Source organism: Pipistrellus hanaki (assembly GCF_964339955.1).
Source record: "Pipistrellus hanaki genome assembly, chromosome: 10".
Taxonomy (NCBI): domain Eukaryota; kingdom Metazoa; phylum Chordata; class Mammalia; order Chiroptera; family Vespertilionidae; genus Pipistrellus; species Pipistrellus hanaki.
In genome coordinates this window covers 61,821,437-61,848,235 of record NC_140512.1, presented here as the reverse complement: position 1 = coordinate 61,848,235, position 26,799 = coordinate 61,821,437, and the positions used below count along the sequence as shown (strand labels likewise).

The following is a 26,799-nucleotide window of genomic DNA, read 5'->3' as shown; positions in this document are numbered from 1 at the left end:
CGCATCCAAAATGAATGCGGAGACTTAGTTCTTGCTGCTTTCCCATCCACCCTAGAGAATGGGAAGCCAATGGCTCTCTCTACTCACGATGTGGCTTTTGCGAGTCGCTTCCCACGAATGCGCAAATAGAGAGCTATCACACCCTTGCTAATGGGTCCCCGACTTTGTATATGGAGTGTAGATAAACAACTCAGGCTGAATTTGAACAAGCACTTGTATCTGGAAAACACACATCATAACTTGTCTTTCAAATCCTCTGTGCCCAAACACTTAAACTCGAAGTTCATGAAATAAAGAGCTAATGATGCACTTTGGTTCCATGGCTAAGTCTCCTCACAACACTCATTTTGTGAAAAGTAGTGTTTCCCATTAAATAAAGTAATTAGGAGTCATTCAGCTGTGAAGGAAATAGCACCTAAGGTGTGCTGCTCACGTTCTAAATGAATTATGAAAAAAATATGTTTAAAGATCAAACAACCATATCTTCTATTTTACTGCATTTCAAGTGAGACATGCCTATTATAAACTTTTTCACATTTCCCCCTTTATAATGATGGTTAACTACTCAGAGTCTGCTGCATGCACACAGTAAGATCCTGGCATCCATAATTTACTGGCAAAGCGTATGTCTTACGAAATATGCATTTTAATTGTAGAGATTAGATACTGAAAGGAGAAGGCCCTTCTTATTGTATGCTTCAGGATCTTTGATTATTAACCCTTCTACTTTTTTAAACTACAAGAAACTTGATAAAGTCAGGAGTACTATAGTTGCACACGTCTCAGTTACTTTTATAGGCATTTGAAGAAAGATGTCAAAATAATTGAATTACCATTGATTGGAAAAGGGTTACACATTATTCCTGGACTAGAAGCCCGATGCACGAAGATTCAGGCTACGATGGGCTTTCCTTTCCCTGGCTGCATTTGAATTTCACGAGTTTCTTTCAGACCTGGAGAATTTGACTCTTGCTAAAATTAGTGTCATGGTAAACAATTGTTGATCTGTACCACCTGAGCCTGTTGTGTTTTTTTTTGCAACCAAGTGACTGTGCAGATTTCTGGATGGATTACAACAACCAGCAGTGAATCTCATTACTACACACAGGAACCCTAGAGTTTTCATGAGAACATGCAAGGGAAGACACCTTAGTCCCAACCAAGAGCTCTCTAAAGAGACAGGATGTGAAGTGGACCCATCTCATATTAAGAATGTCAGGATATACAAAGTGTGGCAGATCCCTAAATTGCATATTTTGGACGTGCCAACTCTAGCATTGCTTTTTGCTCTATCATGAAACTTTCAAAATACTTAGTATTTAAAGAGGTTACCTTAGTTTTATGCTCAACGTATGTCTGTTTCTACTTGGCTGACTCTTATTTTGTGGTTTTGAAATGTCCCTCGTCCTTGACCTATTTATCCCTCACTGAACTATAAGGGTATCAGGGCAGTCTTAGTTACTTTCATGTTCTCAGTGTTTGGTACAAGGAGCAGGTTATGAATAAATCTTAGGGAGGGATGGAGGGATGGAGGGATGAAGGGAGAGAGAGAGGGAAGAAGGGAGGAAGAAGGAAAGTTTACTGGATTTCACAGGCTTAAAATAATTAGGCTGAAGTCAAACTGCTGAAAGAGAATCCTATTTGCCACTTATTAATTACATAACTTAAGGAAAAATTATTTTCTCCCATTGAGCATCAATTTCTACAATTAAACAATTTGGTTACACCTTGTGCCAATCTTAAAAGGCTGTTGTAAGGATTAAATGAGAAAACACATATATAAAGGTAGTAGTATAATACATTTGTACCATATACTGTTCTAACTATAAATAGCTCTCTATATATGCCTTTCTGCCTTTCCATGCTGCCCAGAGGCTCGAAGCAGCTGGGATGGTGCAGAACAGCTGTGCCATTGCCATGGCAATGACAAAAGCAGCTCACCCCATCCCTGGCTGCTCAGATCCTGTGTATGCAAATCAACCCACCATATTTGTTTGGTTAATTTGCATACTCACTCCTGACTGGCTGGTGGCATTGTGAAGGTATAGTCAATTAGCATATTACTCTTTCATTTGGTAGATTATCTTCATGGGATATCATAAATCCATGTGAGAATCTGATGGAAATGTACCATCTCCTCAAATTATTTCATGGCTTAAATAAGCTCTTAAAACCTATCTATGTACTCCACATTAAGAACCATGTATTAAAATTAGTCACTTTTTTCCTGCTATACATCATGACTCATTAGTGAAATTAAATCAACTTACATTGTAGGAATCAGTAATGCTTTTTAATGACAGATAATAGAATTAAATAGAAAATCAATGTATATTGCACCTCATTTAATTAGGGTAAATAAAGGGAAAAGTTCAGTGAAACTTCGTTTCAGGATGTGTGTTTGTGGGTGTGCATGTTTGTGTTTAAGTTATACTGTAATTTGCATTTCACAAAATGGGTCACACTTGAGCATCCTTCAGACCCTGATATCTAATAGTCCTAGCCCTCCCTGTTCTTAGGTCCATCCTTGATTCTCAGCCCTTTCTGTTTTTAGTTTCACCTTATCTGCTTGATTTTCCAAATATCTGAATGCAACAGCTGCACCTGACCATTGGGTTAATCATTTGAAATAAAAGAATGAACTAACCTCAGTGATTACATTAATCATTACATATTAACCCCACCAGCCACATAAATGTCATGTTCAGAAGACATGATGTAAATTGCAGGCATGCCACATGGGTGACTTATGTTTTAGAATCTCACTGTTATACTGCCCTTTGGGGAAACCTGGGCCATGTTAAACATGAAACAGCTATAGAAAGATGATGCTGATAATTATATTCTTTAAAATAACATCCAAAATACTAACCATGTGCTACAGCATAATGCTATATAGTAAAATTGCAATGAATGTGTGTTCCAAATTTATGAAATGAAACTGCTTTAAGCTAATGTATGTACTCTCTTACCTTAGAACCAGAATCAAAATATGAGCCAAGTGAATCTTGTATAAAACATAATTTCATATCTAAATTTACAAGATTTTCTAATTGAATTTTAGATACCAAAAACTGTGTTCACAAAAGCCTTAAGTATGCAGATGATATAGACATCATCTAAACTCTGTCTCAGTGATTATTAATCTAATTGTCCTCTTCCTAAAATAATGTCTCTTCAAAAAGGATAGAATTACAACTACATGATAAATGTTTTGTTTATTATAGAATTTTATCAATTATTAATATAACACCTAGTATTTCTAAGGCTGCCATTGTTTCACCAGAAAAAGACATAACATTATTTCATTTTTTCTTTAATACAAGCTTTTATTGACTTCGCCTAGCATGTATTTTATCTACTAATCACATTAGTGATTGATTTACACTAATCTAGGAAAGGCCTTTTCAATTACAGTTTAATTTGGTATAAATGAATTTCAGGCACCAACATTTTGCTATATTTCAGGCCAGAGACATCCCTTAAACACATAAGCAAAGTATTTATTTCTGATATTCCCTGTTCTCGCATTACAGATTTTGAGAAAATTTGCCAAAGAAATCCCAGAAGTTGAAAGTCATTATTTTTTAACTTTCTCTTACCCTAGATGTTTGTTGTGTGCCTGAGGAATAAAATAATTATTATAGTAAGAAATTAAAACGCAACTAAACTTTTACTCTAACATCACCTGGCCTTTAATTAAGAATACATGGATGTTTCATGAGGTAAACATCTTCAATAAGCTTAAAAACATACATGTTCAAGATGCGTTAGTTTGCATCACTATGTGAATAGTGGAAATGAAGCAGCTAGCTATTCATGCATGCGTTTAAGAAGTCGGAAAAGCAATCACTGCTGTAATAAATAGTATTTTGTGCATGCAAACAGAAAATATAATTCATAGGCATGTAATAGAATTTGTAGCAATGGCAACAGAAATGAAACAACCAGGATAGAGTCACAAAATCGGGTTCCTTAAAGAGCATTAACTCACTGTCAGGAAGCCTTAATTTTATTTTCTTGTTGTCATGACCACTGTTGGCCTGTTGTGACCTTTTGAAAAGTAAATATCAAATTATGATTTTGTGAAACAGAAATATAAAAGCAAGGTTCATATCTGTCTCACTGAATTATGATTCTGTGAAACAGAAATATAAAAGCAAGGTGGGAAAGAGGAGAATAAAAAGGATTTGTTTTGCAAATAAATATTCAAGTGGTGGTTTTATTCATAACGTTGATATTTAGGCACTATGAGAATACTTCTAATGTCTTAAAATAAAAAATTTCTAATTACAAAATAATTATTTAGATTGCCTCAAATGATGAGATTCTTGAGAATAATTTGATAAACAGAAATATGTCTGCAAATAATGAAAAGTAAATAATCCCAATTAAGTAATATTTAAAAATTGGTGTATTGAATGTTTCATTTAAATGTTGTCATTCATTCATTTTTCATCTCTCAGATGAAAAATGGGCAGAATTCTAACTGCAAAAGAACTCCCTTACTCTTAAAAGGCTCACAGTCCTTTTCCTTCACTTACCATCCATGTTATGGAGTCCATGAGCGAATTTAATTTGGAGTTCAGAGTAGACACTGAGGACAGGGACCACACTGATCTTATCCACTGGTATGTCTTTAGCACAGTTCCCAGTAATAAAAGTCCTGTTCATATATTTTTTATATTTTTTTAATAAATGAAGTAATGAAACTAAATCCAGGAAAACTAAACATGATAAAAATTATTTGTCATTTTAATATAGAAGAATGAAGGTTCCTACCAGGTGGTATCCCTGAAAAGTCCTAATACAAAATAACTTAAACTTTTTGGAAAACTAAGCGAATTATAATATTATCAATATATTGTCCAAATTTGTAAAAAAATAAAATAAAATAAAATAAAAATAACATGTTTTTAAGAATTAGGCTACTTCATTGATAGGAATGGATGGAAAACTAATAAGCCCAGTCAAAATTACTTCATCCAAAAACGTTGGATGATCCTGGGCAAAGAAAAACCCTAAGATGCAAAGGTCTGATGCTGGGTAAACTCAGACTCATCGTGGATAAAATAAAAAAGTGACTCTTTAACATACACCTAAGGTATGCCACCCTGGGCCTCTCTTCACATTCTGATAAGTCCCTGCCTCATCTTTCATTTGTGCTTCTCTTACGGGTCCGCTCACTGGAGGATGTGGTGTCCGCTGAGACGGTGCCTCTGGAAGGCAGGCCTGTGCCTGTCTGCAGTGCTGAGCCCAGAGGCTCCCAAATACCAGTCCATCCACTCTGAGCTCTGGGATAAATATTTTACTTATCATGGCAGTAAAAATTAGCAAGGCGGACAGTGAAGAGAGCTTTCTAAAATGTTTTTTTCAATAAAGATCTAGTCTTTACTACAAAACGATTTTTCTTTTGTAAAATAACGGTGATATTAAGTGCTCAGTTGTGTTTCCCAGCAGGAAATCGACTTGGTCAACTTTGTTGTAGCCAAGTACAAATAGTTAAAAACATGTAGACAGTTGGTAATAGAAAAAACTATCTAACTGAATAAAAAGAAGAAAAAAGAAAGTGGATATTTAAAAGCCACTCTTTGGAGCTTGGGTGTATTTGTAGATTGTGTGGGACAGAGTCTCCGGGTGGAGTCTCAGAGCGTCACTAGGCTAGGGCATGGCAAACAGCAATAGCCGGCTGTGAGCCTTCTCTGCCTGCCTCTCTGACCACATCTCCACATCTCACACCCCAGCACAGCAAACAATTATTCTTGCACTCAGCGCTGCAAGCAAGCCACCCTCACTTTTCAACCCGATGGCTGATAGTCCAGCTTCTCCCCAGAAACTGGATTTCAGAGAGATCAGGAGCTTGTCTCTCTTGGGGTTGAAGAAAACAAGGCCCACCACCAGCCAGGATCCACTGCCAGCCCACATATCTTGCGCGCGTCCCCTTACCTCAGTTTTTCAGCACTTGTGTCCTGAGTGTTCTTTTGATACCAAGGCCATCCAGCACTTAACTTTGCCTTGCATATGGAAGATACTCGATATTTCTTTTTTTTTTTTTTTAAGTTTCTTTTTCCCCCCCATATATTTTATTGATTTTTTACAGAGAGGAAAGGAGAGGGATAGAGAGCTAGAAACGTCGATGAGAGAGAAACATCGACCAGCCACCTCTTGCACACCCCCTATCGGGAATGTGCCCGCAACCAAGGTACATGCCCTTGATCGGAATCGAACCCGGGACCTTTCAGTCCACAGACCGACGCTCTACCACTGAGCCAAACCGGTTTCTGCGTTACTCGATTTCTTGATTAAAAAGATAACATGAAACATGTGATTTGCATTATCAAATTTATTACAAAACAATCATTTTGTAAGCCGTTCAAAGGAAGAAGCTATAGAAAACTTTTTTGAGTAGGTGAGAATTTACCGAGGCCCTCAGGAATTACAAATATGTTTATGGTTCCAGCTGAGGGCAAGAAACCTAGACTTGTAGAAGAATACAGCCAAATTGTGGAGGGAGCAAAGCACAAGAATGTTTAGGGATTAGGACAGCCATTGTGCCCAAAGCATAACATTGGAGGTTGTTAAAAGTAAGTTGAAAATATTGGTTGACATAATTGTTTGTTTAAAAAACAGACTTTTTTTTTTAGCAGTGTGTGAAGTGATTACTACGTTTTTAGGAAGGGTATTCTGGGAGGTGGTGTGTAAATGGTTGATGGTGAAAAAAATGAAATATGGGACGTTCAATAAGTTCTTAGATTTAGCTTCTAACGTTATATTTAGTTATACTTCCAGGATTTAAATTGACATCAAATATAAGATTGTCTTACATATCGCTCCCTTTGCTATGTTAAATCATATTATAACTAAGCCTGAATTAGACTGGAGTATAACTTGGTTTCAAGATAAATTTATTGCTCTGACTCCTCTACCAATAAATACATTAACTATGGCACAGCTTCCCTGAATTTAACATCTCCAGCAATTTTACCACCTGAAATAAAAACAAAATAATAACTTTTGCATTCTATTAGAATATTCAAATTTAGCACATATTGTCATTTTCTCATATTTAATAATATTGCAACTAAACAGTTATACACAAAATTATTAATAACTCATTGGGGAAGTAAAGCAATCCCATATTTCATATAAATAATCAAAATATAAAAATAGAATATAGCATTTTTAATATATTTTTGAAAAGCAATTTTGATTATATTGTAAAAGAATCAACACACTTTTTGATCAAATTTATAAGGCATCAGAAAACCACTCACTAATATTTCAAAGCATCTAATTGCAATTTTGTGATTCAATTCCAGGGTGGATATAGGATGAGACTTGGCCCATATTGTGTGGTATTAACATCTAACTACAATATATAGCTGCCAGAAAATTAATGGAAGTGTAGCCCTCATAAATGATGTCTAAGATCAAATGATTTAGTCTATTGCATCACTTAGAACCAATGAAGCAAAGTAAGTAATTGATAGAAAAAAAAATTAAAAAACATAGTAAAATTGCAAAGCAAGGCAATTGCCATTAACAACAAAAATGTAATATCATTAAAGACCTTGTGTGCAGTGTCCATTCCAATTTCTACATCTCTGGATTTTTCTCTAAGCTTTGCAAAAGTATGATCTACTATCACATAATTTTAACTTTAATTCAAATGTAAAAATAACAATACACTTTAGAATCTTATTATAGGGTTCATACTTATGCTGCAGTGTTCTATATACAATGTCAATATTTCAATTAGTTTCTTATCCCTCCCCCTTTTCTAATCTGAGATAGAGTAATTTATTTAATTCAAATAGAAAGTTCCAAGGTAAGTGTCTATTAATTTATAGTACATGTAAGGGAGAAAAAATAATTTTCCTTGTGAAAAACTTAATAAAAATAATATAAAAGTTTAAATATTATTGGAATAAGCTATATTTAGAAGCATATCTAAGCTTTTTAAATTGTGAAATCTGGGTGAAAATTTCACAAGAATCACTTCCTTATGAGAAAATTGAGGAAATAGTGAATGTGTTAGGCAAAACAAGTACACATATTAAAAAATTGAAAAATTTTGAATTCATTGGTGATTTTAGTTTTATGGCTTATTATCATTGATCATGATAAATTTTCTCTTTTAAAAAAATATATTTTATTGATATTTTACAGAGAGAAAGGGAGAGGGATAGTGAGTTAGAAACATTGATGAGAGAGAAACATTGATCAGCTGCCTCCTGCACACCTCCTACTGGGATGTGTCCGCAACCAAGGTACATGCCCTTGACTGGAATCTATCCTGGGACCCTTCAGTCTGCAGGCCGATGCTCTATCCACTGAGCCAACCGGTTAGGATGATCATGATGAATCCTCAAAATTTTGTCCTAACTTTGAAAATTGAAAAAAACACACAAACAAGTTTTTATTTCTCTGTTTGTTTTGTTGTTGATAGTACAACAGATGTCCCCCATCTCCCTCCTTTAGCCCTACATCCATGGCCCGCCTCTCCCCACCCCAGCCCTTCACCACAATATTGTCTGTGTCCATGACCTTTGGTTAATCTCTTTCCATGACCCCACTCCCTCCCCTCTGAGATCTGACAGTCTGTTCCATATATCCATGTGTCTGGATTAGTTTTATTCCTCTGTTTATTTTATTCATTAGATTTCACATGTATGTAAGATTATGTGATGTTTTACTTTCTCTGACTGGCTCATTTCACTTGGCATAACACTCTCGAGGTCTAACTATGCTTTTTGCAAAAGGTAAGAGATCCTTCTTTTTTAAAGCTGAGTAGTATTCCACTCTGTAAATGTACCATAGCTATTTTATCCACTCATCTATTGATGGGCACTTGGGCTTTTCCTAGATCTTAACTATCAATACTAATAAAAGGATAATATGCTAATTAAACTGGTAGACCTTCCAGGAGACCTTTCTGTCTGTCCTTCAGGACAAAGCCATGGTGGTGGGGTCGAGGCAGAGGCAGATAGTGGTGATCAGGCCAGGAGGGGCAGAAAGTTGAGGATGATCAGGCTGGTGGAGGGGCAGTAGGAGGTGGTTGGAGGTGATCAGGCTGGCAGGGGGGAAGATGGGGGTGAACAGGCCAGCAGGGAGGATAGTAGGGGGCAAGCAGGCTGGCAGGCAGAGATGTTAGGGGCAATCAAACAAGCAGGCAGGTGAGCAGTTAGGAACCAGCAGTCCCGGATTTTGAGAAAGATGTTCCTCTGGCATCTGGCCTATACCGGCAGTAGGGACATCCCCCAAGGGGTCCCAGATTGAAGAGAGTGCAGGCTTGGCTAAGGGATAAGTCCCTCCCCCATGCATGATTTGTGCACCAGGCCACTAGTCCTATATAAAATAAGTGTAATATACTGTCTAACCATGCAACCAGTTGCTATGATGTGCACTGACCACCAGGGGGGCAGATGTTCTGACTGGTATGTTAGCTTGCTGATGCTCTCTGGCCAATCAGAACTGGGTGAGAGGGCCAGACATGCCCTGGAGCCTACCCTTAACCTCTCCCAGCCTGCTGGCTCTGATTGGCCCTGATCATTGGCCAGGCTGAGGGACCCCACCCATGCACAAATTTGTGCACCAGACTTCTAGTTGTAAATAATGCTGATATGAACATAGGAGGTGCATATATTCTTTCTGATTGATATTTCAGGATTCTTAGAACATATTCCCAGAAATGGGATTGCTGGGTCTAACGGCAGTTCCATTTTTTACTTTTTGAGGAAACTCCATGCTCTTTTCCAAAGTGGTTGCACCAGTCTGCATTCCCACTAATAGTGTACTAGGGTTTATGTTTTTCTACATTATTTTTAAACTACTTTTATGAAATTGCCTTGGATGAATGTAATTTTAAATATATAGGTAAAAACATATGAAACACAAAGGTACACTAAATTTCAAAATGTTTGCAATCTAAAATAAGAACCTATTTTTAATTCTTCTAATAACGTTTATACTTCTTATAGCTTTTTAAAGATGTAGCTTTTGTTTTAAATTAAATATCACTATTAATAATATATGTCTACCTTAATACTTAATCATTTGCTTTTCTTGCATTTTCTATTTTATTGCTTCACAAATGAATAATTTGTAATTTTTGCCTAATTCATTTTGTTTCTACATTGAAAATTGGACTCTAAAGAGATTAACTTACTATTCTGGATATATAATAAACATTTAATGAAGTCCCACTCTGCCTTTAAACACTGTAGTGGAGATTGCATAAACAAAGGACATGGCCTCTTTTCCCCCAAAAAAATATTATATAACCCTTTTGAATTGTAATAAGGATTCAAATAAGTAAATGCCAGTTTTCATTGTTTATAGCAGTATATACAGGGTGCCCCCCCCAAAAAAAAAGTGTATACACACTTTAACAGCTGACAGATCAATTCTGAAAATGAAATGTATTTTAATTAACATTGCCTTTATAATTGTTCAAAGTGTGTGTGTGCGCGATTTGGAAGACATCCTAGAGATATTTCTAATGAAATATGGGTTCAAAGAGTGACCCAAGTAATGTGATACTAATCAAGGTGATTCCTGAGGCTAATGAGCTTTGCATAGTGCATATGGATAGGTGGCTATGGTAGAAGTGCCATTACCAAAAGACACTATTTGATCCACCAATAATAACAAAAAAAATAGCATATGTCTAAGTCAGTACATAATTAACAGCACCAACGTCTTCCGGAATACTAGAATTTATTGTAAAATGAATTTTTTTACAATAGCATGGACTGCACATTAAGACACAATTGCATTCAAGATATGAAAGCTGATTCACTGTGCGATGTCAGACAAATTACTGCCTTTTTATTTGTAGGATTTTCTTTCTATTTCAAAAGGAAGATTATAGTCTCTGCCTTATGTAATACATAATGTTGTTTGGGAGATCAAAGGAAGTTCACAGTAAATATGCTTTGAAAAGCACAAGACACTAAAAAGATAAATTGCTAAAACTAAAAAACCTTGAAGAGAGCCTCATGCTTGTTTTCTCATGATCCCTGTTCCCTTCCAGTGCTGTGATGTGCACTCCACAAAGCCTCAGTCTCTTTGAGTTTGTCTAGTGTTTTATGTAGACTTGGTCAACTTAGATTCCCGTCTGTGTAGAGTGCGGTTTCCAGCATGTATCACAAGGCTCTTAGATGCCAGTATAGCTTCAAGTAAGCACTTAGTAAAGAGGAACCTAAGCAGAACGGGAAATTGAATTCAGTTTCCACAAACCCTTAGTGAGCATCTGCAGTGTGTCCAACATTGTGCTTGTGATGGGAACACAGAGAAAAACTAGCTTTCCTACCTTTCAGAGCTTTCCATTCAGTTGAAGCGAAAAGCAAATGAACATATCACATCCAACTTTCAATATGATTATGTGTATTGTAGCAAAGAGGCATTTGACTTAAAAGGTTGCAGTATGATGTTCGTTTACTTCAATATTTCAAATAAATGCCTATTCTGAAGAAGAAAGTTACTATTAAATATTATCCACTATAAGCTTACTTCAGTTTTAAAGGAATTATTCCTTAATTTGATTCATGTATTAATGTCCTTCTAGCAGTCAAGTTTATAAGCATCTGTGAGCTAACCCCTTCTTTTCAAGTGATATATCTTGATCTATGCTATAGTTTAAGGTGGGAAGATTATGGCAATGGTGCAAATATCTTAATCAAATATTTTCACACTTATAGAATCATATATAGTCAGTATTCAAATGCATTTATAATATAGTACAACTAATATTAAAACCTTCTATTAATTTGTTATAAATTGGTGAGGAGACTATCTATTTGTTTTCAGACACATAATAATTGCTGTTTCCAGAGCCTTTGCTAGAGAGGTTGTTAGAAATCCAAAGTTAAGACTAATTAATCTGCAGTAAACAGTAATTTGGAAAGTTAAAAAAAATTGTGAAGTGAGCCTGGCTCAGTGGTTGAGCATTGACCTATGAACCAGAAGGTCACAGTTAGATTCCCAGTCAGGGCACATGCCTGGATTGCGGGTTTGATCCCCAGTAGGGGCCTACAGGAGGCAGCCAATCATGATACTCTCTCATCATTAATCTCTCTCTCTCTCTCTCTCTCTCTCTCTCTCTCTCTCTCTCTCTCCTAGTCTGAAATCAATAAAATATATATTTTATATACTTTTTAAAAAATTTGTGAAGTGAAAAAGTTTGATATAAAATACACACAAGCTGATTCCAACAATCTTTGGCTCTGGGGAAATATACCAACATTTATAAATATATATAAATCTGAGAGGACCTGATAGCAGTAAATGTACAAGGATATGTAAAGGAGAAAAACCACATTATAAGACAATGACACATAATAAAGAAGTAAATAAAGACCCCAAATAATTAAGACAGAGGCTTTGATTTTTCTCTTTTTTATGAGCTGAGAACAATGCTGAGAAAGATAAAGGTGTAAAAGCAAACAAATTGGCAAATTAAATATTGATGCTCTCTCTGGGCATCTTAGACACCTTAGACGTGGAGCCCAGGTGTTCTTTTTTAAAATATATTTTTATTGATTTCAGAGAGGAAGGGAAGAGAGAGAGAAACATCAATGATGAGAATCATTGATTGGCTGCCTCCTGCATGCCCCTGACTGAAGATCAAGCCCACAACCTGGGCATGTGCCCAGGACCCTTCAGTCCAGAGGCCGCCACTCTATCCACTGAGCCAAATAAGCCAGGGCTAGCCCAGCTATTCTTATACTCACTTCACAAGACACAAGACGCAGTAGGCAAACCAGTGTAAACATTCTGTAGTTCGATAATCAAGGAACTATGTTCATTACCAGGCACTGAGGCAATGCTGGTTATGATGCTGCCAACCAACTGTGACTGTCCTCAGGGAAAGTCTCTTCTGAGGTCATTTTAATTCCTTAATGATTGTTCCCCCTGGTGAATAAGTCAGATTTGAGATGAGGGATACCTACAGATCTGTAGTTGAACAGACTAAGGATGCCACTTCCCTTGGCATATACGAGTCATAAAGAAGGCAGCATTAATAAAATCAGAATGAACCATGTCCCTAAAGGGAAAAAATTATCTCACTTATGTGCGTAGGAATTCTAGTGGCTATAGAGGAAGCATGTTCCTTAAATCCATCTCTCTACTTCTAGCCATGACATAATGGATAGCATCCCTGGGAACTTCTATTTAAACCCATATTTACCACACTCTCCACACCAACACTGCATGCAGCTCTTCTGAATTAATCCAACACATTTTATTGTGTTTCCACTTTGTGCCAGGCTGTGTTCTTATGGGCTGATGAATTACAGATAAAAAACAAATTCCCAGAACGTAGGGACTCATATTCTAGTCAGAAGATGAAAACAGTAAGTGTGTGATGAATAATGTAAGGAAGCTATTACAAAAAAATAGGCAGGTATGGGAATGAATGATACAGGAGCTCATAGAAGAGCTGTCTGATAAGATGTCAATCAGGAATGGATAAAATAAACCAGAAGAAATAACCATGTGCACATCTACCTGAAGAATGTTCAAAGCAATGGAAATAAATTCACTGTCCTGAGGCAAGAAACTGCTTGGCCTGCTTGAGTATCAGAAAGAAGGCTCAGGTGGTTGTTCTAGAGCAGTGGTGGGCAAACTCATTAGTCAACAGAGCCAAATGTCAACAGTACAACGATTGAAATTTCTTTTGAGAGCCGAAAACCGACTTCTGCACATGGGCCAGGAAGTTTCAATTCCACTGTACGTGCACGCCTGCATGTGGTATTTTGTGGAAGAGCCACATGCAAGCAGCCAAAGAGCCAATGTGGCTCTCGAGCCGCGGTTTGCTGACTAGAGTAAGCAAGGAGAACAGGATGGATCATTGTTGGGGAAGAGGACATAATTTGGGGAAGAGGACATAATACAAATGATGCCAACTTTGTAAACTTCGCATAAAACTTTTTATTTTACTTTGAGTGAGGTGGACCTTAGCTAATCAGATTTATATTTTAATTAATTTCTCTGACTGCTGAATTAAAGTGTAACAAGGTCAAGATGGAAGCTACAAGTTAGTTACAAGGCTGTTGCAATAGTAGAAGTGAACGTTATTTAGCCTAACCTCAGGAGGGTAGTTGATATAATCAGACTAGAAAAGATTCTGGGTATATCTGGGGCCTTTTGGATGGACTGTGGGATGTGTGAAAGTGGAAGAGTAGAAAATTTTAGTCTGAACAACATTACTTTGCAAAGGCTTAAAATAATGCAGTTGTGAAAGACCACATTAAAAATGCAAGCATTTATATAAGTACTTTTTAGTTTTTAGGAGGATACATAAAAAAATTAACATTAGACTTTGCTTTGGCAGGACATACAATTGCATACCCTACTTGCTGCAGTGCTTTCTAAAACAACATATTTAACAATTTTATGGAATTAGAATTCTGGATGATAAAATAAAAGGGTTGACTATTGTTTGGTCTACATATTATTGTACATTGTAGAGACTGGCTTTCATATCTATGAGTAGAAGATATGGAAAGGTAATTTTTTATCTGCATAGTTTATCAGTTCATCATAAGAACATCAAATACAAATAGTTCATTATTTCCAAGTTAACCTAGATATGGAGATTACTACATATTCATCTGTATTAATTTGATCAATACAAATGCAAAAAAAGATATATAAGAAGAAGATTAAACTTTTCATCATACAAATGTACAAATTCTGTTTTGAATAATTCTTACTAAGGAATAACAGAGAAAGATTTAAAGTGATAGATACCTTATGTGGTAAGCAGTGTGCTTATTTTATTCATGTATTCAGGATGTTGCGGCTGCAGAAAATGAAATCATTAGGACGGTCTCAATTCATGATGTCAGGCCTCCCAGCTCGATTTCAGGTTCTTGCCATTACTCTAACTAAGACCTCAATTTTCTTAGAGGATAAGTGGATCTCTGTATATTTTTATATCCTCTCTGGGACATAACAGAGTTTCTATATGATTAGGGGAGAGCAATTCCAGTAAATTGTATTCATAATATAGCATCTGCTATTAAAGTCTCCCAATTTTCTATTACTTTAAAAAAAAAAAAGATGGTACAGAATATGTTATAATTCTGTGATTTGCTATCATTAGAATGTAATTTCAGTAGCTTATACGCATACATGCTAAACAGTGGGGGAAAAGGGTGTACTTCCAGAAAAATGAATAATTCTGTCTTGCATTTATATATACCTTACTTCTAAGAAATTGAAAGTAGTTAAAAGAAATAAATTTTTAAAGCCAGAGACAACAACCTGTAAATTACAGTTACTATTTTTTTCAGAGAGGTGAACTACACATGTACAGGATAAGAAAAAGGCTCTCTCTGTAATTATTGGAAGAGTAAGAGGAGCATTCTGAATATATCCTTTACCATTAACATATGGAGATCTTTTCTTTTCATTATAACAAAAAATGATATTTGACCAAATTACCCACACCATGTTTAGTTTATTTTATCCATTTGATTTTATTTAATAATAGCAGCCATAATTTATTTATTGCCCTCTGTATAATACACAGGCTTTATAAATTAAGTCACTAAAACCTTACAACATTACAAGGTGTTATTTACCATCTCACAGATGAGGAATTGGCATGGAGAGGTTAGGTAGCCGGCCACGGCTCACAGTGAAGAGCTGGGTGGATATCTTGCTCTGTTGCTTTAGAGGCAGCCTTTGACCCCAGGCTTCATGTTAAACCCTATAGCGATTCTTACACTGGTTTAGCTCAGTGGATAGAGCATCAGTCTGCAACTGAAGGGTCGCAGGTTCGATTATGGTCAAAGGCATGTACCTTGGTTGCAGGCACATCCCAGTGGGGAGTGTGCAGAAGGCAACTGATCGATGTTTCTTTCTCATCAATGTTTCTAACTCTCTATCCCTCTCCCTTCCTCTCTGTAAAAAATCAAAATAATATATATTTTTTAAAAAAACAACCTTGATTTATTGCCCTTTTAAATATTGAGAGAAATGTATTTTCCCCTTCTCAGATGAAAAAGAAATTGAGAGAAGGTGGGGTTAAGATATCTGTCTTTCATTTTAAATTAACTACCTTATTACCCTTTGAACTGGTTGCTCTTTTACTAGAGCTGTTTAAAGGAGAACAATGTTACTGGTTATAAAGTTCCATTTAGGCAAACTTGGCAAGTAGGCATTAAGAGATTAGTTTATTTGGGAAGCTGGTTTTTCATGCAGAGAAAGATCTATTTTTAATCATGGATCATGTTATTGAAGCACAACCTGAATCTACAATCCTATATGCAAATTGACCTACAGGTGGAACTATGACGTGGTCACTATGATGTGTACTGGCCACCAGGGGACAGACATTCAATGCAGGAGCTGCCCCCTGGTGGCCAGTGTGCTCCCGCAGGAGGAGTGCCACTCAGCCAGAAGCCACTTGTGGCTGGTGAGCGCAGAGGTGGTGACTGGGAGCCTTTCTCATCGCCACAGCAGCACTAAGTATGTTTGACTGCCAGCTTAGGCAGGCTTCAATGACAATATTCATTTGCTTGCCCAGGCATAGGTATAATTATTTAAAAATCAATCTCTGGACCAAGTACACTCTTTCTAAGCTCCAAAACACAGCTATTATATCAGGAAGCTACTGTTTTATGTCTAAGTAAAGTGGTGTCTGGGTTATACTTCTAATTCTACAACTTTTCTCTTGGTTGATGAGTTTATTTATTTGCTAATCTATTCACCTATTCATTTTTTCTTTTATTTAACAAATACACAGTGATCAGATATTATCTGTTAGAGAAGATGTATTTTTAAAAATGTACCAGAAAGTCTTACCTTGAGGAGTAGGAGTTGGGATAAGATCCAAGATTATAACCACAGACAGCAGAAATCATGGCACATAAAAGTATTATAGAAATTTAGTGAAAGAAAGAACTCAAACTAGCTGCAAAATCCTCATTACTATTATGTAATAAGCAACGTTCCTCATTATGAAATATTTATTTCTGCACTAAAGGGTCTAGAGCATGGTTCTTTGTATTTTAATAATGCTTCACAGGCTATGTTTGCTATGAATGCTATTATTTTTGCATAATTAAGTAATGAAGCAATTAGCACAGCAGGCACTTGTCAACTAGATAGTGGTTAAAATTTGTGATTAACTACAATTTTTTGCTGTCTTTGGCAATATTCTCCTTCCTACCAAGTGAAATTATACTTTTTTTTCACTCTGAGGAAATTGAGTGCCCACAGAGTTCAAGCTTTGCCTACATCGTGATATAACTGAGTCTTGGCAAAACATCTCGATGACATGAAAGCATGTATTGAAGAGCTCTGTGAAGATATGTGACATTAACTGCTAAGAACATTGTTTAGGTTTAAAAACATGGAGGAATAAGCACGTTTTTAGGCAGGCTATTTCATTGGCAACTTACTCCTCTACAATCACCAAGTATATCATAGCTCAACTCTTTTGCACTGTGCATCCTCTGGCAAACTGACAACCTCTACAGTTAGGGACCTGCAGAGCTGCGAGCAGGGAAACTCCACTTATAAAATTCACCTGTGTGACTCCATTATGCAAACTACCTGGAGAGAGAAGGCAACTCATCCAGACTTTAGGTCCACCATGTAACTTCAATCAACAAGCATTCATCATGGGCCTACTCTGGGCTAGCACATTGCTCTACTGTTTATGACAAAAATGAGCAGGATGTAGAATCTGCCCTTGAGGATCATACAGTCTAGACAAATTAAGTAGCTAAGTTTAATGCATAGTTAAATCACAATACTAAATGAACACAGAAAATGCTTTATTTCTGTCCATTTCTTTTCTCTTTTTCCCCCCACACTTTTCCAACAAATAGTTACTATTAGTTAAGCCGTGATTCAGGTTCCGAGGGTGGGATGTATGCAGGGCCCCTTCATCTCCCTGTGAGAGGATGGAGGAACAGAGGACAGGTGGGGTGCAACAAGTCCAGATCTTCCCAGGAAATATGCCAGGGATAAGTAAGTTAACTTGAGTTATTCATTGTGTATGTGAAAAATGACTCCATCTACAGTCCAATTTTACTAAGGCAGGGTGGTATCAATCAATCATTCTAAGAGTTATGATAACCATTCCTGAGTTTTAGGATCTAGTGTGAAGAGATTAGCCCTTGGGTGACTTTTGCTGAGAGTTAAAAGAAAAGAAGAAAAGAAAAGAAAAGAAAAGAAAAGAAAAGAAAAGAAAAGAAAAGAAAAGAAAAGAAAAGAAAAGAAAAGAAAAAAGAGAAAACCAGTGGAATACCTGCACAAAGCAAAAAGAAAGTATAAAGAAGCAGACACTGGAAGATAATTATTCTTCAAAAACACAAACGCAAACACAACTGGTATAAAAACCAGTAAAGACAAACCGGAAAAAAAAATTAAAATTGAGATGTTAGAGTATATTGGCTTACAGGGGTCCTCAAACTTTTTAAAGTGGGGGCCAGATCACGGTCCCTCAGAGAGCTGGAGGGCCGGACTATATGAACTACTAATTCCTACTGTAACACCTCGGCTGCGCTCACTGCCCAAAAAACCTGGCGGGCTGGATCAGACTCCTCTGCGGGCCACATGTGGCCCTCGGGCCGTAGTTTGAAGACCCCTGGGCCTTAAATGGTAGAGAAGAAATAATATGGTTGCAGTAAAGTCAAGGTCAGAGCAAAAAGTTTGACAGGTCTTCCCCCAGTATCTCATAGACCTGAGCTGGAAAAGAGCTTCTTTCTACATGCTGCTTTTATTTTTTCCTTTTATTGTTTGAGTCTGAAACAAAGTATGAAAAGTTATAAAAAAAAAAAAAAAAGAAAAATCCCCAATGTGGACTGTCGCTGATTAAGACTCTTTCTGAGCTTCCAGAGAAGGAGATCTGTAAGACACGCTGAACAAAAAGCCAGCTGAGAGACAGATGCATTTAGTATCATAAATTTAAGATAACCCCTGCCTGCACCTCCAGGGATATGGTCAGTTTCATAGTAGATGTAGCAGAAAGTTAATTTGCATAAAAAGAGACATTTCCCTGACATTCAGGGAGGAATTTTTATTATCTACCTGATGACCAACTATTCACTTTACCAATTCTCAAGTTTATACACTTGAGGGTTAAATTTCATCTAGAGCCTAAAAGAATCCCTTAGGACAGGGGCCAAGATGATACGTATACAGTTGTCAGTGGGATAACAATAATTTCCTCTCTATGGTTTTGAGAATAATAGGTCCCTTTTGTAAAATGTGTGCCCATACTGAGGAGGCTCACATATCTCCCTCTACTTCAAAATGGAAAGCTCTCTCTAGAAACCCAAAGAGTACTTACCCCAGCAGGTGCTTCATACATGCTCTGGGCTGGTATAGTCATGAACAGACCATTAAAAGTGTTAAAGATGAGTAGATTATTTAAAGTCATACCCACCATTGGGAGAGATGGTCTATAGTGTGTGTGTGTGTGTGTGTGTGTGTGTGTGTGTAGAAAGAGAGAGAGAGAGCTTATAAAAGTGAAAAACAAAAATACACAGGTTGCCATTTTGCCTGATTCCTTTTTTTCTTTAATGATGCTCTGTTGAGTGTTTCTTATTTCATTTTTTGGTAAATCCGCACCCAAGGATATTTTTCCATTGACTTTTAGGGAGGGTGGAATAAACAGGGAAAGACAGAGAGAAACACATCAATGAGTTGCCTCCTGCACAAGCCCTGACAAGAGCCCAGAAGGAACCTGCAACCGAGGTATGTGCCCTTGACTGGAATGTAACCCATTGGTCCGCAGGCTGACTGCGCTCTATCCACTGAGCCAAACTGGCTAGAGCTGCTCAGTGTTGTTAAGGTCATTTTTCCAGAGTGAATTTTACAGACTAGTTTCCCTTTGGTGTCTCATGTATACCTGAGAGCACTTCAGATGCCAGCGTGAACACACACACCCTGGTATTCCTGAAGAAAGCGGGACAACGGCCACTCTGATGGCATTGATCTCAGGAAGAGATCTCTTTCTTTGTAGTAGAAGATAGAAACTTTCATCATTTTTTTTTTTACTTTATTTTCAGAGGAAGTGCAAGTGAGAAAGCAGAACTCTGGAGGACAACAGAATCAGGAGTCTTCTTTTACTGTGGGTTCCTAGGGAACTGCTTCTTTCCCTAGGATGCATTTTTAAGTACCAGACAACAAAGCTTCAGAGCAGGGGAGCTGATCTTTTCTAGTGAATAAAATGTTCCAAAAGATATGAGGGCACAACTACGGTGTCTGTCCTTTTACTTTAAACTGTGATGCTCCCAGCTCTGACAGGGAGCAGGGCAATTCCACCCTCTTGGGGAAGGGGGGGGGGGGGGTGGAAGCTGTATTTCTCCCCTTCTTCCCATTACTGTTGATCATTTACAACGCCATGAGCATAGTGGGGTTTGTTTTTTTTATAGATTCATGTCAATAGTTGTCTATCATGCTGAATTATTATATTCAAGATACAGGAAATATAAGCAAATTTCATGGCAATCTTCATAGCAGATAATAGCAATGCATGTTTTGAATCAAACTCATTCATCCTTAAAACCGGCAAGTTTGTCTGCCTTGTTTGGTTATGTGTTTGGCCCATGAGGGGACTTATTCTGCAGCAGCCAGCAAGTGCAGCCTCTGGAAATTAATGCTTCACACAAAGGAGTTTTACTACCTCCAGGGCTGGAATCTGTGTCCAAGCCTTAGCATCACTAATGTCCCACTGTGTATGTATAAATATATTTGAGGCCCAATGCATAAAATTCATGCAAGAGTAGGCCCTCCTTCCCTGGCTGCCAGCACCAGCTTCAGGCAGGCACCTGGGACCTGGTGGCTGGGGGGCTGAGGGGTCTTGGGGCTCTGAAGGCAGGCGTGTGGCAAGGACGGCCTCGCCTTCGGGTGGGCCCAGCCTTGCCATGTGCCTGCCACCTGGTGGGACTAAGCGGACTGGGCACCACCATCATCTGGCTGTGGTCACCACCATCTTTGAGGGCATGGCACTCAATTAGCATATTCCCTCCTTATTAGCTGTGGGAGCTGCCATCTTTGAGGGTGGGATAGTCAATTAACATATTCCCTCCTTGTTAGTAATGGTGTGTGAGTCAATTAGCATATTCCCTCTTTATTAGAAGGGAGATATATCTATATCTATATCTATATCTATATCTATATCTATATCTATATCTATATCTATATCTATATCTATATCTATATATCTATTTATCTATATACTAAACGCCCTTGGCATGGAATTTGAGCACTGGTGGGGGGTATGGCCTGTGGGGATGGATTCCCTGTGAGAAAGCCGTGCATCCTAGTTAGCCCAGCAACTGTGGACTTGCCCTCTGAGAAACTGCTCCAGGCTGAAGGAGCAGCCACACATCCTAGTCAGCTGAGTGGTGCTTCCCCTGTGGGTGTGCACTGACCACCAGGGGGTTGCTCCTGCATTGAGCATCTGCCTCCTGGTGGTCAGTGTTCATCATAGCAACTGCTTGACCAGTTGTTCTGGTCCTTCTGCCGTTCAGCCGCTGGGCTTTTATTATATATATAATTTTACTTAATAATCTTAATACTGAAAAATTAAGGAAGGTAAATATTCCATATAATCTCATATTGACACATAGGCATAAAACCACTTCCAACACATTCATATTTTAGACTTATGGATATTTTAAATGTAGCTTTTTAATGACATTCAATGCTTTCAAAGACTGATTATTCAGCAATATTTCTTCCTTCCCTCTGTGGTTTTAACATACCCTCTGGAGCATGTTGCTGAAAAGTTTTGTAATATATTGAGCCTTCACTGAAATTTATTGTCCTTTTTAGATGACACATATAAATATCCTAAATGAAATGTTGGCACCACCATGAAAGTACTAAAATATGTCATTTGTCTCCAGCAATTTCATAGTTTATGTGTGTTTGATGTTAATGTGAAAGTTATATTTGAGCTTAATAAATATATGGTATTTGAGCTTAATAAATATATGGTAGGAAGAAAAGTAAATGTCAATAAGCTTCTTGAACAATTTCATTAAATGGTTGTGTTGCATAACAATACATCATAAATATAAGAGGAATTGAGAAGTCTTGTTTATCAGCATTATATAGTTTCATATTTTTAAGTGATTTATATTTCTATAAATGTATATTTCTATGGGGAACAGGCTAATTTCTTAAGGCAAATTCTTCAAAAATCTGTCACAAGAGGAAAAGTATTACGTGAGTTGGGAACGTGGTTATTACTAATAGCTCGTGTGGTAAACCTTCCCCTGGACTCTTCCCCTGAAAGATGTTGTGCAGACATTGGAGAGATCAGCTGAGGACCAGTTTGATGATGGGATGCATGTCTCTTAGGACTAGATAGTGAAGACAAGGGAAGAGAGATAGCTGAGGAATGATATTTCTACAACCAATGGAGGCTGGTTATTAAGAGAACTGAAATGGAATCCGATTGCAGGCCTCGGGGCTTCCTGTAGGCCAGCTGTCTAGTTAACCAAGCAGATCCAGTTACCTAGACTCTATATAGATTGGGGCTCAGTGCCTTCGGGGGCTGTCCCTTGGCAGTAGCCCCAGTTGGTCCTGTAATGCCGAACCCGAGAAGAACATATGTGGGAAATGAAATAGGATCATCTTCCTGGAATGGCTACTCCAAAAGGCCTTGTCCCCTTGATTCCCTGGAGCAGACAGGAAAGCTTTCCAGCATGCTTTTGAGAGACTTAAACTAATCTGTGCCCTTGTGTACACACATTGATAATAGACATTTCCTCCAAATATCTGCTTCTCTTTTCCTCTGGGAACCTGAATCCCACTGATTTTAATTGGACTTCTGCCTGGTCATCCCAGAAGAAATGGCCCCCAGATGCAATGGGCTGATGGATAAAACTTCAAAATGTCACTGTTTAATATCCATAGTAAGACACTATTAATGCTATTATTACATCACTGGGGGGGGGGGGGGGGGGGGAAATCTCCTGAGAAGTTTTCTCTTTTTCAGCACATTTCATACTTAAAAATTCAATTAGTATAAGAAAATTTCCCGGAAAGAATAACCAGCACTCTGTGTTCTGAAGCAGAGAGATAAATGATAATGAAAAGGAAAAGAAAGGAAAGAAAAGAAAAGCACAGCCTTCTCAAGGCCCCCTACTGACACATAGCCTGGAAAGCCAGCCATTGTCATGCCCTATAAGATGACACCACTTAGACCTTCCTGGTCCTTATGGCTGCTGGATTCCGATACCTAGTTTAAGTTTATAGAACTGATTCAGAATCTAATTAAAATATTTCTGGAGATTTGCTGTGAAGAGCCTCTTTCTTAAGTGCTTTATTTTCTCTATATTCTTATGAGAAACATAGATCATTGCCACAGGTGTGTATGATTTGGTCAAAGTAGTTGATATTTATATCTTAAACTGTATAGTATTTCATTTTAAATGTCTATGTGGGGTTTTAGGAAAATAAATTCTGCTTATAATCAGAATTTGGAAAAATCATTTCATCACATTAGAAGTCAACATCATTTAATTTATTGTTTTAACTTTATTTTTATTGTTGACACAATTAAAGAGTGTGTCATTTTAAAGACCAGTCATGCTTAGCAGACTGATAAATAAGGATCACAATAATTTTTTCGAACATTGAATTTAAATATACCTTCTATTCTAAATTATATACAGGCAACACAATTGTGCAAGAATGCCTAACAGAACAATACTAAATACTGTAATCATGAGTGAATTGAAAATAATTACTACCTACTCTCAAAAATGGAGAATGTTTACATGGTATGTTCATTTTTAATTATATCAATGCAAGAAAATTTTTAAAAGAAAATAATTATTTTATCATAAAACATTAATGCAATATTATTATCAACTATTTTCAAAGGCATATTATGAGGAAAAAACATAAGTAATTTAGGCTTATTTCCTCATATTAAATTACTAAATCATCTTGAAATTAAATTTGGAAAAAGTATGTATATTTCCAAAGATGAGTAAAATCAAATGGTACTTATCTTCCTCTGACTGGCCTATTTCACTTAGCATAATGCTCTCTGGGTCCATCCATGCTGTCACAAAGGGTAAAATGTTCCTTTTTTTACAGCTAAGCCATACTCCATTGTGTAAATATGGATGTTTTTAAAGTGAAATATACTCAAAAATTAACTAACTTATATTCCAGTTCTTAGGAAACTGAATGAAAAATCTGTAAGGATATAACCTACATTGTTTGGGAATTTAGGACAAGGATTTCAGAATAGTAAATATAGAGAGAGAATATGATGAGAGTAATAGATGACCATTATACAATACATGGGAAAGCCATCCATTTCAGGGACATTTGTGTTTTCAGCTCTACTAGAAAATGTATTTGTCAGATATTAGAACACAGTGGTATTTCTGAGGGCCAGCGATTTCAGTCAGTTATATTACCAAAAAAGATTTGATGATTCTAAAACAGTAGATATTGTAAATGATAGACCTATTAACTTTATCAAGGAAACTGGAAGGAAAAATGATATAAACATCAATTTACAAACATCTAGAAAAGAAAAAATAATGCCAGGAAGTGGCCATATTTAATTTCTATAGTATTTAATGTTAGTATAAAATATATCACAGCAGCCCTGGCCAGTGTTGCTCAGTGGTCACAGCATTGGTCCATTTTTACTGGGATTCCAAGATGGTGGTGGATTAAGTGGAAGCTACACTGACCTTCTCCCAGGACCAAACTAAAATATAGAAAAATCATCCTGAAAAACCAACTAAAGACTAGCAGGAGAGACCCCTTATAACCAAGGGCATAAAGAGGAGTCCATCTCAAAACTGCGAGGGAGTGTGGAGGTATGAGAGGGTTGGCCAGGATCCCACATGCAGCAGCTGAAATGCTGGAGGGATATCTCAGCTGCATGTGGTTTCCCTTGAGAAATTTGGGGTCTAAACCCCAAGCTGGGCTCTCCAGCCCAGAGTAACAGAACCAGGAAAGGTGCCCATAGAACAGTTGGCTGTGAAAAGCACCAGAAGTTTGGTCTGCCAGGGAGAGATGGCTAGAAATGCAAACACCCTTTTAAAGCTCCAACACATCAAATTTCATTTGCAGCTACTCGCTTGGGCTCCAACAGAGGGAGGGAAGAGTGGACTGGAGCTGCTTGAGGAGAGTCTGGGGTTGATGGCTCTGGGGCAGGAACTGAGAAGTCAGCCACCAGGATCCCTGCGCTGGGTCATTTCCCCATACTGCAGGAAACAGCTTTCTCAGGCAGAGTTTTCCCATCAATGCAGTTTTAGCCTGGGGGGAACAATAGCCCCACACTTGGGAAACCCTCTTGTCCCACCCTGTGGAGTTTATGCCCAGCTGAAGACTATAGCCTGAGGCTTACTAATGACTGAGACTAACAGCCAGCCTGTAGGCAGAGGCCGATCTCTGGGTGCTCTGAGTCTTTGCCTGACCTGCTCCTGGGCCCAGGGATAGGAAAAGCAGACCTTGGTGCTCAGCTTGGTACTTTCCTCATGCACCAACAGAAAGAGCCACAAGCTGTGCATCACTGATAGCTCTAAACTAGGTATTTAAAGTCAGTCAAAAACAGAGTCGGACATTGGCCTGCACCAGGGACCTCAGAAGAGTCCTAAAACCAATAAACCCACTGGTCAGAGTTAGACAACAAAGCAGGATCCAATGAGCTGCAGAAGCAGTATAGACACAGGAAGATATTGGCAGCCTCCAAGCCCTGCTGAGGCAAATTCCACTTCATGTGAGAAGCACCTACATAGCAGCCTGCACAGTGTGTTGGGGTTGAACAAAGTTTTCAACGTAATGAAAAGCAAGACTATGAAACCAAGACTACTATACCCAGCAAGGCTATCATTCAAACTAGAAGGTGAAATAAAGACCTTCACTGACACCAAAAGGCTAAGAGTACATTACCACCATACCTGCATTGCAAGAAATGCTAAAGGGACTGTTGTAATTAGAAGAAATAGAGAGAGAGAGAGAAAAAAAACCATAGGCAGATAGAAGAAAAATGTCATTAAGCACTATCACCAATAACCTTAAATGTAAGTAGATTAAATACTCCAATCAAAAGACATAGGGTAGCTAAATGAAAGAAAACATGACCCAGTTATATGCTGTCTACAAGAGACCCACCTCAGAAAAAAAGACTCACACAGGTTGAAATAGCCTAAATGATAGTGTCCACTGAAAGTGATGCTAAATTGAGAGTATTTATTTCATCTGATACATCATGAAGTAAGAATCTCTATGCTAGGTCTTAAACTTGACTTACAGTTTGACTTTTCCTGTTTGTAGCCCTACCCTTCTGCACAGTGATTCTACGCATTGATTGAATATATCTGGATTCAAGGCTTGTGATTATAATTTGCCTGAAGTTAAACATCATATCAACCTTCAGGGCACAGTGTGCTTTTACTCTATCTGCCCCAGGCTGGCTGTGTGCTCTAACTACCCTTGAAGCCAGCTCTCTGTGACTACCTGGAGGGTTGAGGACAGTACCTTCAAATTATTAAATCACAACTGTCAACATTCTACAATAACCCATGGATCACAGCATTCATTTTTATTTTCTGGCTCACAAGGTGTTTATCATTTGTATATCCTACCCTCCACGAGTCCTCTCACCTTCCTCTCTTTTTACAAATACACTTATGTTTTGTTAAGAAAGTAATTAATTAGTTTATTGTCATATTGAAACTAAGGCTCTTTTTGTTTCTATTCAAGTTAATAAGGCAAGAATTGGTTGACAGTTTTTTGGGGCGAGAAGCTAATTAATTGCATTTACGTGACTGGCGTATGATTTAT

At 37.6% G+C, this 26,799-nt stretch overlaps 1 protein-coding gene across 1 annotated transcript in view; it reads left to right on the top strand.

Annotated features, from left to right (window-relative positions):
* The window catches only part of KCND2 (potassium voltage-gated channel subfamily D member 2), a 482,531-nt gene that overhangs the window by 338,840 nt on the left and 116,892 nt on the right, over positions 1–26,799 (top strand). The window lies entirely within an intron of this gene.